Source organism: Grammomys surdaster, unplaced genomic scaffold, assembly GCF_004785775.1.
Source record: "Grammomys surdaster isolate TR1022 unplaced genomic scaffold, NIH_TR_1.0 212, whole genome shotgun sequence".
Taxonomy (NCBI): domain Eukaryota; kingdom Metazoa; phylum Chordata; class Mammalia; order Rodentia; family Muridae; genus Grammomys; species Grammomys surdaster.
The window spans coordinates 6,294,845-6,309,321 of NW_021604657.1; positions in this window are offsets into that span (position 1 = coordinate 6,294,845).

The following is a 14,477-nucleotide window of genomic DNA, read 5'->3' on the forward strand; positions in this document are numbered from 1 at the left end:
AGAGAGAGAGAGAGAGAGAGAGAGAGAGAAAGCGAGCTCATTCAGACTACGTCCTGGTTCCGTCAGTGAAGCCATTTCCAATAGGAATAAATCATTAGGTGTTGATCCTGACTGCCTGGAAACAAAGGACGGATGTCTTCCTAGACCTGAGTGTTCACTTTAAGAGACCACTAGTCAGCAGCAGTCATTGGCTCTGGACTTCCATGATTAGCCCAGACACAGTTACTGTCCAGCGCCTCTGTATGTGATGAAGCAAGTTCCTCCCTATAGACCAACAAGTGGTAGAAAACACTGGGCTTTGAGATATTGTAGGACAGCTTCTCATCCAACTTTGTTTTTTTTTTCCTGCAGCTTTGTCTTGGACAAGCTGCTAAATCACTTGCAACTTTCATTTTCCATCTGTAAAATGGGAAGTGGACATGTCCTATGGTTTTGTTGTGATTGATGTGCCAGCATTTGTAGTCTTTGGCATAAAGAGATTAACTGCTTCTTCCAATGCTGGTTTCTTCACCTCTTCAATCAAACAGTGTTAGGGAGGAATCTATTCTCAAATTCAGGACTGTTTCCAAGGCTGATGCTATAATATATATATGTGTGTGTGTGTGTGTGTGTGTGTGTGTGTGTGTCTGTGTGTGTGTCTGATATATATGATATATATATATGTGTGTATATGTATATACATGATAAATATTGTATACACACACACACACACACACACACCAAGACTGTTCAGTTATGCTCTCTGATTACTGGAGTCCTGAAAACTCTTAGACATGCAGGAGAAGGGCATGAGGAGGAGACTAACAGGCAGTTTTCTCCCATTTCTGTCCATGTTGCTATAGCAACAGGCCTTTACACAGCATCAACAAGCTCTAGTCTTTGATTTCTTCCTTTGCCCCATTATATCACTGTCACTTAGTGGGCAATGTCTTGTCCCAGACACTATAGACTTCTTACTCTAAGCTCTGAAAGCCTCCGCTCCCCACAAGACTTAGTCTAATTCTTTCTGCAGTATCTACCTTCTGCACTTTTAGGTTCTGATAACACCAAGCCACACCTTTGTTCTCTAACTCTGACATTGTTGTCCCTGCCCCACTCCCCCTCCCAGTGCTATGACTCTATCATCTGATCATGCCATTTTATAGATCAGTCTCTCTCTGTTGAGATGCCCAGTGTGGCTTGTTTTCCTGGCAAGATCATGACTGTCACAGGGACTGTATGTCCCAGTTTGCTGTGATTGTCCTCATTCACCCTTGTTTTCCTGGCTTCTTGTGTAATTTAACATTTGTCCCAGACAAAACTGTCCTGATTTTGATGATCAATTGTAAAGCCACTCGAGGTATATTGCCCCCAATCAATAGAATATGGAAGCAGAACTTTATGTGCCTGCATGTAGTAGGCTTCTTTTTTACATATTTTAAATTAGCTGTTGGCCTAGAACATAGTGGGTGTCATTGTGACATTTTCATACACATGTTCAATTGTATTGTTTTCTTTTTTAAATTTTAGTTTTCACTGAATATTTCCATTATAAATGGGCACTGGGTTTCAGAAAGGCTTTTCCAAAGACACTGAACACAATTCTCCATGCTTTTGGACCCTCTCCCTTCTCCCCTACTCCCTTTGTCCTCTTCTCTTCCAATTTTATTTCTACTTTTATGTCATATATAATTACACATACATATGACATATATGTATATAAATATATGACTTCATATATGTATATGAAGCTTAGGAACCACATATAAGAGAACACATACAATATTTGTCTTACCGACTCTGGTTTAATTCACTTAATGTAATTATCCCCAGTCACATCCACTTTTCTGTAAATGACATGGCTCTGCTCTTCTTTATGGCTGAGGAATTTTCCATTGTATATAAAAGTTATCTTTTCTTTCTCCATTCTCTGTTGTTGGACATCTAAGTTGGTTCCACACGTAGCTGGTGTGAATGGTGAATGGTGTTGCATTGAACTTCGATGTGAAAGTGGCTAGGCTTCTTGTTGTAGGTTTCTATAGTTTCTCTTGGATTCAGAGCCACACTTGTTTTCTCTCCCTTTTTTAAGGGCTGGTCCTTGACTGTGGCTTGCTGCTGGGGTTCCATGAACATTGCCTATCACATCTTCCTTGTAATTTTGCAGTCAGCCAGTGTGTGACTACTGCATTCATGTTCCTGTCCCAGATGGACCTTTGAAGGAAATACATCTCCTCTCCAATCTAGAATACCTCATGTACGAAGACACCAGTTTGAACATTGTTATAATATTTTAAAATATTTTAAAATGATTTTTATAACATGGTTAGTCTTAGCTCCTATGCAATCTGAAAGTGACCGGAGCCTCACTGAGCCATTGATCAAGAAGTTCTCTTTGACTGACAGAATACTCTGTGCTTCTCTTAGTTTCTCACACTGGGCCCACTTCTGCTCAAGCATCACTTGCCTCTGTCACAAGCTGGCTTCTACCCCTCTCACCTCCAAGCCACGTTGAGTATTACCCCATCTCATTTTGACACCTGTCACTTATCGATTGGACTTAGGTGTCTTCAAAAGAAGATTTTATATTATAGTCCCTTTGAAGGCATCCTGACTTTAACTAGTTAACAGTGTCCTTTATAGACACATTTATCCTTTGAATACCTCTCAGAATGCATCAGTGTTCTTTTTCACTTGTGTCCAAGCTCCATCGAGTTCACACCCATGCTCTCCTTTTCCCTTCTCTACCACCCAAGCTCACTCAAGCCAGGACATTTTCTACTTCTTTACATTGCTCATGTTATTTCTCATCTTTGAGTTCACTTCTCCCCATCGACCCTAAATGTTCCTCTACATCATTCTTCTTAAGCCTCTTCTGAGACACAAGGCTGAGCCAAGTGTCCTTCTTCTGTACCACCATTGTCCTCTGTCACAAACCCTATCATTGCACTTGCCAAATTATGTTGAGACCATCCCTTATGTGACCGTCTTTTCTAGTGGGCTTCCCTGTAGGCACCGAGGATAAATGATGTGTCTCACGTGCCTCGGTACTCACTGTGCCTAGCACAATGCCTGTCATAGCAGAAGCCCTTGATAAATGTTTGTTGACCTAAACTTAATATGTTTTTTGCTGAATGACTGAGTGACATTCCATAGACTGCCATTTTTTTCTCCCCTGGACACATATTTATCTCCTTCTTCCCCTGCCAAAACCCCAAAGATTGCTTCACTGTGCTGTATAATCTTTCTGTCAGGTCTCTGACACACAAAGCACATGTAATCATTCCATTATGAGGCCTGGCACTAAGTTTCAGCCAAGTGTTCAGATTTATTAGACCTTGTACCAGGAAACCAGCGAGGCAGGGGCTTAGAAGGATTTCCCAAAAGGGTGGAAATGCTCCTGGACATCAAGGCAATTCTTAGCTCCACTGGGAGCCTCAGTTATCCTTACAGATTGTGTTGCCCCATCTTCCTTTTTGAATGTGGGCAGCCCACTGCTGTGATCTGATATGGAGCATGCAGTGTGCTCTTTCCACATTTGTGATTATATCACAAAATAACAAGAATGTGTTGTACCATGGACCTGCCATTTGGGGGTAAGAGCAAGATGAAGAGAGTTTGAACGTCTGTTCACTTGAAAGTACCTGTCTTTCTTGGAGTAGTTTGCTAATTTGGCATGTTTGTGTGCTCCTCTATGTGCAAAGGCAAGGTATAGAGGGCAGACAATGTATACTCACCATGCATTCCAACATCCTTCAAGGATGTGATTCTCCCTGTTGTCTAGGGAATGTGTTCTATCTAAAATCCTGTCTAAATCCAAATCCTGTCTAAACCTTCAGGCTCAACTAATCCTACCTCCTCTAAAAAGCTTCACCAGACATTTCAATTTCTAAGCCTTTGTCTTGACATTCTGAAAACAAATGATGCCTTTATTACTTGCTTTCCTTGTTGCTGTAACAAAATACCCAACAGAATCACAAAAGAAACTTTAGGGAGGAGAGGTTTGCTGCAGCTCAGCTATTGGGTAGAGCCCATTGTGATAGAAATGTGGATGGGTAAGTGTGAGTCTATTGATGGTAACAGAAGTATCAGGCAAATGATCCCATCAGGAAACAAATAGGTTAGTTCATGTTGATACTCAGCTTGCCTTCTTTTCCCTTTTGTTCAGTTTGGGGACTTAGAACATGGGATGGCACCAATCAGTTTTAGTGTGATTCAGTTAAACTTCTCTGAGAACACCCTCAAAAACAACCTCAGAGACATGTGTCCTAGGGGATTCCATATTTAGTCAAGTTGACAATGAAGATTAGATCCTACAGTGACCAATTGTAGCACCCCATTGTCTCATCATAAAGGGATAGGCTAGTGTGGAAAACCCTAACCTGTGATTTGAAAAGTTCACATACTTTACTCAGTTTTTTTTGTTTGTTTTTTTTTTTTGCTTTGTTTTGTTTTGTTTGTGAAATTGGCTAAATTATTTTCATTTGGTGGCTTTTTCTCCTTTCTCCTCTTTTCCTTCTCCGCTTTATTCTCCTCTAATTCATGTCTCTCCTAATACTATATTGTACAAAATAACTGCTCTAATGCTTCATGTCAACTTTTATGGGAAAGATCAAATGACATACATGGGAAAATACTGTTAGGACTATAAAGCACATCCTAGCAAAGGGTCTTGGTTAGAAGGAAAGCCTCGTAGACCGTAAAGCCTTATTCCATTGCCTCTGCCTGCCTTCAAGATGTGGTGGTAGCTGAAGCCAGGCAGTAGCTGCTAAACCACTAAGAGATTTTGGAAGAATAAACTCCCAAGATAGAAATTACATTTTAATTAAATGAGTAGTTATTGCAAAATATTGTTAAGGGGGCCTGAATACGAAGGACATTCAGTGGAATGCTTAACTCTAGGTACAGTCAGAACATTTACTCATTCTTATACAATTCACAGTTAATAATTAGTATGAATGTCAGATACCATCTATTTTAGACCAAATTATCCTGCTCTTAAATTCATATTAAAGCCCAAATCCCAAATGTTAGGCATTTGAAGGGAGGGATTCACTCTCAGTTTATTCTGTGTTGCTGTAATATAATATGCTGTATTAGATCATAAATAAAGAAAAGAGCGTATTTGGTTCATGATTCAGGTGGGTAGAAAGTCCAAACATTTGGTGCTGAAGCCTGGTGGGAGTCTCCTGCATGGATCATACATACTGCACAAAGAGAAGACAAAGCTGGATTGTGCTTTCAGAATGACCAGCTTTTGTGGGAAACAAATCACCCTAGTGAGACCAGGATTAGTCCTTTCACAAAGTAGTCAACATGAAGATTGGTAGCAACAAACGGCAGTCAAGTGACAGCAGGAGACAACTGGGTTTAGAAGAAGGTGTGACCTTATGCCCTTAACAACATAAAACAGTTAGTGCTCACTGTCATCATTCTGTCTCTCAACACATGCACATATGCACATAGACACACAGACACAGGCACACACACATATACACACATGTATACAGACACACATACATATGTACACACATACACACTTGCACACACAGATACACAAATCTACACACATACACAGATAAGCACACACATACACTCACACACAAGTACATACATGGACACATGCACTGAAACACTCATACAAAGACACACACACACACACAAAGGCCATGTGACACACAGTGGCATAATGGCCATCCACTAGCCAGAAAGAAAGCCCTCACTGGAAGGCACTCATATTCATACTCTGATCTTCCATTCTCAGTCCCACAAACAGTGAGAAATATGGGACAGGATGTCATTGCTGCCTGAGCTGTCCAAGACAAGATGCAAGGCCAGGAGATGCCATAATAAAGGACATTCAGTCTTTGTCCCTCCTGGTATTTCTAGTCCATTGGGGAAGGGATACCAGTGGACAGGCACAGCCAAGCAAAGCAGCATGAAATACATAGAGGGCAGCAGCCAGGGTGCTACTGTAGGGCCACAGAAGAGCACTTCATTTGTTCCTGCAGCTTCAGGAAGGGTCTTCTTGGACAAGTAAAGACAAATTAAGAAATGCAGACTACAAATAAGGAACAAATAAGAATCCAGGGAGCAGGTGTCTGGGGACAGTCTAGGGAGAGATTTACAACCAGGCTGCCAAAGCTTACATTATAATCCCCTCACTGGCTAAGGCCCTTGACAGAGCTCCTGCAGAAGCCAGCACCTTCCTCCACACTGGTGTATTTGGAGTAAGAAGTCTATCCCAGATCAGTTAAGTCCAGTGCCTCTTCCCTCTCTGACTTTTCTAGGGCTACTTCAGGAGAGAGTAAAGATTCTTAGAAAACCCCTATGTCCACTTTCCACAACAGCCAGGCAACACAGCATGCGAGGCAACACAGCATGGAAAGACAAGAGGATCTATTTGAATATGAGTGTTTTCAGCCCTCACCACCGGAAGTATGTAGATAGAGGAAAGATGGCATCTATGGAACTAGAAATTTTTCTGTGAAAAATGTTTTCAAAGCTTATAGCTCCAACATGAAATACCTTCTGTGGAGGCTTTTTTTTAAGATCTCAAAAAGAACTGCAGGAATATTAATACCAAGTATAAAGATGAAATAAAATTCCCAAAACTACAAATTAAATATGAAAACATTTAATCAGCTATATTAGGAAAAAGACAAAGTTACTTTTCTTTGTATAACACATTTTTATATCAAAGAATGTACAGCTGGAAGTGTAGGGGGAAATCTATTACGGAGATATATCAGGCAATTAATTATTTAAATAGTAATTTCTTCTGTGTTGTGATGTATATGATATTTGCCATCTTTGAATATTATGTACCTTTTTGTAGTTTTTTCCTCAAACTTAACGAGTATTCACCTTCATAGCTCATTTTATTTGCAAGTTTGAGTAACGTTTGTTTGTCATTTTGTTTTGTAAAGAGGACTTTACAAATCAGGCTTCTAAACCTGGTTTTTATCCTGGGATTAATCTATGGCAACCAGCCATTTCTTCATAAATGGCTGGTCTCTTGAGTAGTTTGTAAATGCTGTGCTGGGGCTTATGACCAGAAGCAGAGTCATTGGCATCCTAGGAGGAATGATGCTTGAGGTCTTGAGGGACCCAGATGGCTCCCTGGTAGACAGCTGTCTCCTCTAAAGAGTCTGGTGGCACAGATATAACTAACCTGGTATGTTGGCAGCTTGTCTGAGTGGAGAGTTGGGGCTGCCCACCTCTGTATGCTGCTGCTTCTTCTTCTTCTTCTTCTTCTTCTTCTTCTTCTTCTTCTTCTTCTTCTTCTTCTTCTTCTTCTTCCATTTGTGCTCATAACAAAATAGCACAGAGCAGTACTTTATAAACAATAGAAACCCATTCTCACAGTTAATGGAAGTCCAGAATGAAGAAGGTGCCAGCAAAATTGGTGTTTGGGGGAGATCTGCTTTCTCTGTAAGGTGACCGAGGGCTGTATCTTTTGGAAGGGCCAAACATTATGTCCTCAAAAGAGTGGAAGTAACAGGAAGCAAAAATGTGCTTTTCTAGTTCCTTCCAGGCCTTTTATAAGAGGAGTTCTCATGACATAATTAGCCTTTAAAAGCCCTACGTCTTAATACCATTGCATTAAGTTTCAACCTGAAATTTGGAGGGGACACAAATATTCAAACCACAGTATTGTGCTTCATGAGGTTTTGGGTGACATGCTTCAAGTAAAGTTCAGAATGTAAGGAGAAGCCCAGGGCCGGTGTGTGGACAGTATATGACCTCAGGGGGACAGAAGAAGTGAGGGGAATGCCTGTCAAAACTAGACAGAGGGAACCTTTTGAACAGCTCCAAACCACCTCCAGATGGCTTGGAAGTGGCTATAAGCAGCACTTAGTGGAACCTGAGATCTTGCCTGATGCCAAGCCTGGGCTCACAGTGTGGGGGAATGGCTACATCCTCTAACCCTTAAAAGCTAGACCTAGGGCAGTCCCACTTAAGAAAAATTTGTGAGAGTTATACAAGGTTTGGAAGGCTCAGTCCAGACCAATACTGGATGCCTGTTTACAAACACAGATACTCTTATGTCTAACGCACTTCATTTTTAAATTTTTGGACAAGTGCAAAAAAATATGCTTTGGGCATTGATTAATGAAAGACAAAGATCATAGAGTTAGACCATGTTTTTGGTGGTTTTTTTTTTTCTGAGAGAAACAGAACACATCTTCTCATAATAAGGGGGTGACTCACACAAATTAAAGAGGCCGGCAACTCCCAAGACCTGCAGTCACCAAGCTGGAGTTCCAGGAAACTAAGGCTGCCACTTAGGTCTAAGTTCAAAAGCTTCAGATGAAGAAAACTTAAGATGCTGTCTTTACCCGTAAGCCACAGGCTAAGCACTCTTAGGCTCGCTGGCTTCTGTCATAGCCTGTTCCTCTCCTTACAGTCTGCATGGTTTCTTGGTTGCACCTTAAATTCATAAATAGACCTGAAGCTCTCAAAGGCAAAACTCCATTCTCAGATACACCATTGACCATAAGTTGAGTTTATTAACGCCTGAGTAACTTACAGTCAAGTACTGAAGTTTGTGCTGTGTTCTATACAGAAAAACAGCTTCCTCCTATACAGGAGATTTAAAATGTTTAACCCTAAAACAATTAATTTCTACAGTCAAGAAAAATATAAATACACAAATTCATGACTGACAGTAATTAACACCATTAATTAGTGTCTGACAGTGTCTTTCTCATAGAATTTCATTCACGAAAGTATTTTTCTGTCCCCAGTAATGTTTTATGGAGACAAATGAAATATACCGGTTTTAAAAATATCATAATCATCCGTTGTTTGATTTTTTTCTTACATGTTTTGTAATCTCCATTTACAACAAAAGATTGAGATAGTTTTTTATTTCACTTCATATATAAGGACATTTTTAATTGAAATTAGTTAATAGGTGACTTCACTTTCTATTTAGCAGAAGCTAAAATTAGCTAAAATTCAAGACCTTATGTTTCTCTTCAAAAGAAAATCAAAGACTTTGGGTCGTGCATGAAGCAGGGGAATCAGAGAAGCCATGTTGCTCTAAAATCACATCCAAGGACTTAAATTTTAAAAAAGCAAATCAAGAAAATCAAGTGAGGGATTTTTCCAACTGGAATAAAGAGAGTTAATTTCCAAAGAATGATTTCTGTCTGGGGTGGGTAGATTACATACTTGGAACCTAGAAGGACAAAGTGTAGACAGGTGTTCTAATCTCTTCATTGATAGTTCATTCCTCTACTCTGATTCGCCAAGGCCAACCAAAAGGACGCACAAGGAACAGTGGTTCTGACCCTTTAACTAAAACTTCTAATTTGGGGCTCCTCTCAAATGCCCAAGGCCTGGAACTGACCCTCAGTTATAGCTTGACCTATTCTTTAGTAATTTATCCCTGACCACCTTACTCTACTTTTCTGTGCCAATCTCATACAGACGTCAATGAACCCACTGGCAGCAGTTCTTCCCTTGGAGATCCATAAGGGTTCCTGGTAATGTGGTGCCCCTTGTAGATAGAAACGTAGGAAAGTAAAGCTGTAGATCTTCTCCTTTAGCTTTGTTTTCCTTACATAATGGCACAACAGCCAGAGCCTAACAAAGTCATCATATGTGGGCACCTCCTGACTGCATTCTGAGGGGAAAACAGAAGAAATAACGGAAAGAGACACACTAATATGAGGCATGGCTCTCTTACTAGGAGCTCTTAGAGAATATCGTGAAATGAACGCTTCTAGGACATCAGGCCTCATTGTGACCCTGGGGATCTTATCATTCTCTGCTTCCATAGCTTAGGATACTGAAAGCAATGCATAGATGTTTTCCATATGTGGACAGAGAATGAGTTCTGAGGGAGCCCCTGTCCAGGGCTCTTGCTCTTGCCTCACACTTTCTGTTGCAAGAGTTCCTGTCTTAAGGACATCATCAGGTCAACTTTGAAAACATATTCTTCATAAACAAAGTATAAGCCAGAATATTACTTTATCTAGGGCACTGATTCTCAACCTTCCTAATGCTGCAACAATTGAATACAGTTCCTCATGTTGTGGTGACCCTTAATCATAAAATTATTTTCATTGCTACTCCATAACTGTAATTTTGCTGCTGTTACCAAACATAATGTAAATGTTCAAGATAGCAAACTTTTGGAGACAGCAGTTTGCCAAAGGGGTCACAACACTCAGGTTGTTGTCTGCTGGTCTAGAGGCTTGAGTAGACTTTCATAGTCTCCCTTTAGTTATTTGCTCGAACAAATGCCTGATCTTTTGGCAGATGGAGAGAGACAGAGTAACTCCCAGTGTAGAGATGAAGTACCCAATGTTATCTCTATGAAAAGCCACAGGAGGAGAAACAAAACCTTCTTTAACTCTGTTTGTACTTCTGATACTTTAAATAGTTAACTCTGCAGAAGGAGAGTTAGAGACAGTACCTAATCCCAGCTTGATGCAATTACTTTAACATGAATTTAAAATGAAATTAAAGTTAACAGTTTAAACTGATGTTTGAGGGTTTTAAAAAGATTTAGTTTCCTTTGGAACCACTGTGTTATTTGATCCAGTACATCTTTACCCAAGTACCATTACTACTAGATTATGCCCATAGGTTGAGTTACAAATGTCTAAAAATCTTAAAATTATTAAGCTCAGATTAGAGTGTTCAAAGCCTATGGTGTTATTTTAGTCTCCTGCCATATCCTCCATTTACTATAAACTTGTTATATTGGCATTCAAATAAAATGTCATAAAGCAAGTATGTAAGGAGGTGTTTGGGGTTTGTTGCAGGCCTCTGTGAGCCAAGTTTGCATGGCAACCAAGATGTATAACAGAAACACTCAAATGGTCTTCATAAAAAGAAAGGCTGAGCAGATCTAAGCTCTCAAAGACTATTGGAGCTGTTCAGAGCAATAACTGGATGCTGAATGGGGACAGCATGTTGTTACCAAACATTGTCTCAGCGTTCCTTTAAGTCCTCCTTTGCTGTGGCCACCAACTGCTAACACAAGTGAGGCCAGGTCTCCAGAGATGTAGCTTCATGGAATTCACAGCTGTTACTCTTGGAAACAACCCTAGATGTCATCTTAACCAAACCCCTTGTATTATAGATGAGGGAATGGGGACCCAGATTTCTTCAGAGTCTCAGAGGGCTGTTGATAGAACAGTACCACACAAGTGTGCTTTCTCCATAGTTTCTGTGTTAGTGAACTCACTTCTGTTTTCCCATCTGAACACAAACTGCAATTGTTTTGAGTCATACCAGAATGAGTAAGTGTGGATTTATAAAGCTTCCATTTGGTCTATTGCCTCTAATGCATAGGATGTTTTTTGGTTCGCATATCATGGGCTACCCAGATCAATCAACCTACTAGATTCCTATTAGAAAGTCCAACTTATGAGATTAAACAACAGTGATTTATTTTTCACTGACTCTAACTCATCTCTAACTCTCCTTCTACAGAGTTAACTATTTAAACCATCAGAAGTACAAACAGAGTTAAAGAAGATTTTGTTTCTCCTCCTGTGGCTTTTCATGGAGATAACATTGGATACTTCATCTCTAGATTGGGTGTTATTCCTTCTCTCTCCATCTGCCAGCAGAGATCCACCAACTCTGAACTAGCCCACCACTACTCACAGAAAGAGAGGGGCTCTCCTTTGAAGTTCTCTGACCTGAAACTCAGATGTAGGATATAAGATCAGTTACCTGGAATGAGTCTTCCTTGGAACAAAGTGAAGTCAGGCCCACTGATTGGAAACTTTAACACATTTTAATCCATTAGTGACCACTAAAAAGGGCATAACCTATGCTGTTAGCAACATAGCTATCCACCTATTTTTAACAATTCCAAAGGTCCCTATACTTTCCTCTCCCAGAAATACTAAGAGAAGAACTTGCTAAAAACTTTGGTTAATATCTTTGCAAACCCAAACTGAAATGAAGAGGAGCTAGGGAAACATTTAGCACTACTTGGAAATAATGCTTCTTTAAACATGATTAGTTCCATGTATGATAAGCGGAAGGACTTCATGGGGTGATATTTGTCCCTTCTTGTCCTACTTATGTCTACTACTTAGACTATCCCTGACAAAAGTAATCCTCAACCTTGAAAGAGGGCTATCAACCAATCAGGGCTTCATCAGAGAGGCAAAACAACAACGAATAGTATAGAATCATTGATCTATTCTAGAAACCAGACTTTATGCTGTCCTGAGGGTTGGTATTCCATGTTCATAAGACTTTTGTCTCTGGATATAGCATTAACCCACAAGTCAGTAGGGCCAAGACATGAACGTAAATGGAGGAAAGCCATGGCATATTGGGACCCTGTCTGTTTCTTTCTGCCTCCAGATGGTGATGCAAATAAATGATTTTGGGTATGTGGTCAGTTTTCCATAAAGACGCCCATATATCTGACATAAGGTTTAGAAAAGTTAGAGAAAGGAATACACAGGAGCAGAAGATGTTAGGGGTCCACCCACTGCCTCAATAACAAAGTAAGCCAGCAGAAGAGTCATCATTTGTAACCCTGAACAGATGTCTCATGTGCAAACAAGCTACTTAACCTTACTGATGCCTTCCAGTTTTGACCAACTGTCTCTTATGCCCAATCTTGTTTCAGAACCATTCAGAGGAAGACATGTTGGAAAGTGTAGTTTAACTCTTTGTAGCTAGCTAGCTTGGCACAACATAAAATCACTAAAATCACCCCCAGATTTTTACCACAGAACTAGAGTTGCTAAATGGTAACATGTAATGCATTGTTTGTCTTTTTAATTACTTTGATTTAGTGTAAACAGTATCTCACTGTAGATTTAGTTTGCACTCTCTAACAATTACTATGACTAAAAATTTTCTTGCACATTAGCCAGCCATTTGGACGGTTTTCTTTACGGCATTCCTATTCAACTTTCAAGACCATTTTTTTTCTAATTGGCTATATTTCTCTTATATTGTACGAGGTATTTATTACACACAGACTTTGGATACAAGTCCTCTTTTAGATACATTTGCTGAAAATACGTTCTCCCCTGATGTGACTTGCTTTGGGGAGTTATTAATGGCATCTTTCAATAAATAGTTCTTAACTATAATGGACTCTAATATCTTTTATTGTTCCATTTTGTGCTCCATTTAAGAAATCTTTTCTTACTTAAAGGTCATGCAGTTACTCTCTTATGTTGTTTTTGGAAACTTTATTTCGTTACCTGCTGGACTGACTTGTATGGCTTGCATATGTTTTGCCTGATCTCTGAGTTTATGACAGAAAACAATTCCCCTAGCAGTTAATTCATCCTCCCTGGATGAAGACAGAATGTCGGTTGCTTTCATTATCCTCCATATAATAGAATATCTTTACCATGTAACAAGTACCTGCCAAGGAAGTCAGGGAACCCTAGTTTTTAAAATCCTTGGTACTCTCAAAGACTCAGACTCTAAGTTTTGTCTTTCTGTCTTGTGAGATTGCAAAAGTTCTTTTGGATACTCTACGTTTTAGCAGGCTACCCAGTACCTGGGTTTGGAAGAGATGGTAAAAAGTGCTTGTTGCATGTGCATAGGAGCCAGATTCTATTTCCAGCACTGCATGGTGGCTCACAGCTATCTGTAATTCCAGTTCCATGGAAATCCAAAACCCTCTTCTCACTTCCATAAGCTGTACACATACATGTGGGCAAAAAATTCACACATAAAATAAAATATAGGGATCTAAAGATTAACATCTACATGCACATAAAGCAGCAGATTTATTTGTGGCAGTTAATCTTGCTTACCAACCAGGTTAGATTTGGAATTTATTAAAATACATGCCTCAGTCCACTGGTTGGCTGTAAGTATCTGCATCCATCTCAGTCAGCTGCTAATAGAGCTTCTCAGAGGATAGCCATGCTAGGCTCTTGTCATGCATGTGGAGGTTGGGAACCCCTATGGAAGAGTTAGGGGAATGATTGAAGCAGCTGAAGGGGATGGCAATTTCATAGAACAACAGTATCAATGAACCTGGACCCCTGGGAGCTCCCAGAGAATAAGTGACCAACCAAAGAGCATACATGAGCTGGTCTGTGGTAGCCTGATACATATTTGGTAGAGGACTGCCTTGCCTGGCCTCAGTAGAAGAGGATGTGCCTAATCCAGTAGACAATTGATGCCCCAGGGAATGAGAATGCTGAGGGGTGAAGTGAGATGATGGTGGGGAAAGATCACCCTCTCAGAGGCAAAGGAGAGAGGGGATGGGGTAAAGAACCCTGGGAGGGGGGACTGGGAAAAGGGTAACATTTGGAATGCAAACAAATAAAATAATTTAGTAAAAAAACCAAAAACAAACAAACTGCATGCCTCTGGGACAGTCTGTAAGGACATCTCCAGAAGCATCAATGGAAGGATTAAGTGAGGGGAAAGGCTCTTCTTTACTGTGGGCAACACCTTGCAACAGTGATCGAGGTACAGAGAAGTCAGAGAAAGTTCATGCCTAGGGATGTCATAGACCACAAGGCCACAGGATTTTCTTG